This window comes from Coffea eugenioides, chromosome 2 (genome assembly GCF_003713205.1).
Source record: "Coffea eugenioides isolate CCC68of chromosome 2, Ceug_1.0, whole genome shotgun sequence".
Lineage (NCBI taxonomy): Eukaryota > Viridiplantae > Streptophyta > Magnoliopsida > Gentianales > Rubiaceae > Coffea > Coffea eugenioides.
In genome coordinates this window covers 58,840,782-58,845,310 of record NC_040036.1, presented here as the reverse complement: position 1 = coordinate 58,845,310, position 4,529 = coordinate 58,840,782, and positions in this window count along the sequence as shown.

Below are 4,529 nucleotides of genomic sequence, written 5' to 3'. Positions count from 1 at the left end.
TCTAAACGTTTGGCCAAACGAAACATCTCAAATATGGTTCATTTAGGTAGAAAATGTCTAAGAAGCATCCAAGATATGTTTGGTAGGTGATAAACACCAAGAATTTCGAAACAACAAGTCCCAATCAAAGTTAAGGCATCAACTAACCAAAAGAGGGTTTTCAATCCCTGAATCAGTTTCGAACTTCGGTCACAACTCACTCAATTCAACTTGGAATTGAGTGTGGTTGGTGGTGTTGAAAACTAGATTCATAAAACTACAATTTCTCAGAAGAAATCATTCTAAAAATCTATCTACAACTAGCTCACATTTGAGCATCAATTCGCTGCTCAAAACAGAGCTTCCAGTGAATTAGCGAAACTGGACAGTCACGTTCAAACGATTGGTTTGGATTACTCAGGTGGAATCAGGATGTGAATTTTATACCGTTGGAAAGCTGGGAATGTCTAGTTTCCAGTTCCATAAATAGCACTCGATTTTGACGTCGGAGCAAAAAGTTATAGCTGTTTGAAAAACACTGCCAGTGCAATACGGGAAAAATTCCAGTTTTGAATGAACTTTCGAAATCACCACATTTGGCCAATCAAATCACGTAATTTTTTGTGGAAACCTTCCACACAACCCAAAAAACATATACACATCATAAAAAAGTCAATAGAACTTCAAAAAATTGCTCTAAAGGTCACGGCATTCACAGGGGCAGAAATGGAAAAATTCTCCCCTTCACTTCCTTTGAGCTTTCATCCATAATATCACTCATTTCTACTAATTTAAGCATTAATCTAACATTATTAACATCAAAACCCTCAAAATCAGTCCATCAAGCCAAAGTGGGAGTTTATAGAGGCCACACACCAAATTTTCAACATAAATAAAGCTACCCATAAGAAATTATGAACTCATAAGTGCTAAACAACTTCCATAAGTCAAGATTTTAGTAGTTGATAGTTGTTTACCTTCCTTGATGAACAAAGCAGAAAATTTCGGCCTCTTGAAGCTAAAAGAAAACCTTGAGATGAAGCTCTTTTCCTAGCTTGAGGTGGTCTCCAAGTGGTTAGCAAAGTGTAGTGTGATTTTGAGATGAAATGGAGAAAGATTGGTGCAAAGATTTGGAGTGAAAATGGTGAAGCTTTTCTTCCTCCTTCCTTGCTGTTTTGGCCGGCCACCAAGAGAGAGAAAAGAGAGTGTAGAGAGTGTTGTAGCTTCTTGAGGAAGCTTGAGAATTTGTGGCCAAGATTTGTCCCAAAAGTCAACCGGAAATAGTGCCCGTTCGCGCGCATTTCGCGCCCGATTTCTCTCGAGTTTGTTGCACTAGTGCACTAAACCTCTAATACACTTACATTCATACTATTATTATTCACTCTTAATGGTCTAAAAATAAAGGTCTAAAATCCCTCAATTAATCGCGCGCGTAAAAACGCGTACTTCCGATTTGTGCGCGATAAAGTGGAATTTTCAAGAAATTCTTATAACGATAGTATAACTATCTAACACTTGAACACTTAAACATAAAAATACCTATTTCAAAACTAATGTACAAGTCTCCAATTTTTCAAGCTTATTGTATTCTCGATTTGATTATTGTCTCCAAACGTGTGTCCACTATTCACTCTAAACGAGCTTTCAAAAATAAATTTTGAATCAAGGCATTTTTAAAATACTTGTAGATTATAGTTCCATGTAATTGAGTATAAGGAGGTTGAAATAAAATAATCGAAATAAACGGGCAAATAAATATTGAAAAGAGCTAGCAATAGGTATTTTAAATAAGAAAATTTTGCGAGTCCTCACACACTCTATCCCTTATTTTTACTTTATTTGATCTTATGTGCCCCTATGTGACTTTATGTGCTTAATTGCATGCCTTTTGAATGTTTTTATTTCATTTATTTAGTTATTCGTTTTATTTGTTTTAATTTTGTATATTTATTTTAGTTCAATTTTGATTATTTGAAAGGCATTTAAATGCCAAAATTGTAATAGTTAAGGGAGTTCAAAATATGTATTTAGATAGCATGTGTAATAGTTAGGTATCTATTTTATTTATTTATTTTATTCTTTCCCTTAGATTGTAGTAGGGGCCCCCTAATATAATAGTTAGGGCTTGTTTGCTTTATTCGCTTGGTATGTTTTGCATGCTTATGTGTTATGTGTTATCCGCTTTCTTAGTGCCTTACATCTAGATATCATGATTATGTGTTATGTGTTTATGTGATATTATGTGTTTACTTGCTTTATTATACTTTATATTATTTGTTTAGTTATAATCTATGTATGACGTCACCACACTAGTCCAACGCTAGTTGTGGTCCATTTTCCGAATCCACACTAGTCCAACGCTAGTTGTGGCCCTTTGTTCCGACTTTTCTCACTAGTCCAATGCTAGTGAGAATTCATAAATATGGGCTAGTCCAACGCCAGGCCCTTAGGAGCCCTTCGAGCGTTAGATCATGATTGTGTGATAAAATCACTTCATCTCATGCATATTTTACTTTCTAGGGTTTTTATCATTTTTTGCATGTTCCCCTTATACATATAACCCTTATCCCATACTTCCCCTATATACACCCCTTATCCCATATTTCCCTCTATATATAACTCCATGCGTGACATATGACATTAGACTTGCATTTCATATAAGAAGAGTTAGAGATAGGCTAGTACACTTGCTTGATTAGATTAAGAAAACAACCCCTCGAATATGGGATATGGACGAGTTTGGCTTTCTAGTCTTAGCACGTTCGTATTCCCTCTATTAAAGGGAAAATTGAGTCACGAACATTAGTTCCTCATACCCGTTATGATGCATCCCTTTAGGTCATATATATTTGTATATTATTATTTTCCTTTTCTTTTCTTAGAGCCTCATATTTTTGCGCAATTCGTGACTTCTTCGAAAGTTTACTTTTGGACATCACAATTAATGTGATTGGCACCAATTAAGTTTTGGAGAGATATTTTGATCCCCCGATACCCTCTTAGATCTACGGTTTGCATTCATATAGTACATCCAAATGCGATAAATCTTTAGGTTAAAATAAGAAAATTTTTGACAAAATCACGCAACTAACCTTGGTTTGGTCGAAAGGGTGCCTCAGATTTTTATTCTTGCCTTCCCTTTCTTCAAATGTGATTCCCGAACACCTTCTCTGATTTTTCGTAGATTTAGGAGTCGTTTAAAAAGGGTTTTCCATAATTTTATCTAAAAAAAATTCATTTTATGTGACTTGGTGCACCTTAACTTTATACCAAGTGGTGACTCCGATTTTTTATTCAAAAACCCTTTTTAAACTATAATCTGGGCCCAAATCGTCGCACTTTCAAACCCTATTTAGGCCTTTTTCATTTTTCTTTATTCATTTTCATCGAAAATCAAAAACTCATTTGCAATCAAAAATAAACCAAAATTCATTTTCTAAACACTTTATACTTTATTTTAAAAAATGGGACGCGACAGCTGGCGACTCCACTGGGGATTTAGAGGGTCCGAGCATTTGATTTAGTCAATCTTTTTCTTCTTTTAACCTTTTTATATATCACATTTGGAGGTGTTAGGTTGCATTCTTCTTTTCCTTTTTTCTTTTCTCTTTTTAGGGTTTTTTGTATCTATCACGCGCGTAATCACTCCTCATACACTATGTATATGATGAATGGATTGTTTATTTGCTTTTTATTTGTATCGCGCTTGCATCTTGAGGGGGAGGGTAGCTACCTTAGATCTGTCGACCGCATTTGATGGTATTATGATCTCTCCCCTCGAAAGGAAACACTTCATACGTGCATGCATTACTTTTTACCCTTTTTTCTTTTTTCGTGGGCGCCATCCCACATCTCCTTGTAGGATTAGAATTGATTTCCTTAGGTAGGCGGATGGTGTGCACTGCGCCCATAGCGATGCCTAAGGGATCACTCGAGCCACCGACCAAAGGCCCTGGGATTGATGACCCTTCGCCTTTTGGTCTGAAGGCTTGGAAGCTTGAAGCCTGATCAAGTCTAGATGCATTAGTGAGCCCAACCTCATGCATCCATGATAGAAATTACCTAGGTTAGAATCAACCTCATCCTGAACTAGGGACACTAGGCACGAGGGGAGGGATTCCACCTCTCTTTCATTATTGTTCTTTATCGCTTTTCATATTAATTGATTGCCACAACGTGTTACGTGTTGAACTAACATTTCCTTGTTTTCTTGGCTTTTGCATTCACAAACGTTAGGAGTAAGAGATCTGGCATGATCCTCTTTATAGATCCTACCTTCTTAGATAGGCTATCACACGTTTAAAAGATTTTGATGTATTACATTTATAGATTAATAATTGCATGTCATTTTAGGCCTACCCTGACATACAAAAGATTCCTTTATGTTATGTTTTCATTAAATTGTATTTTATCGCTTTAATAAACTGACATCATGCATAAACCTTAGAAGGGAATGCCGCATAGGAAATCCCATGTTAGGAATAAACCACCTTCTGTCTCGGATACTTAATCCAAATAGACTTGCACGTTTACATTTTTGCAACATCCGA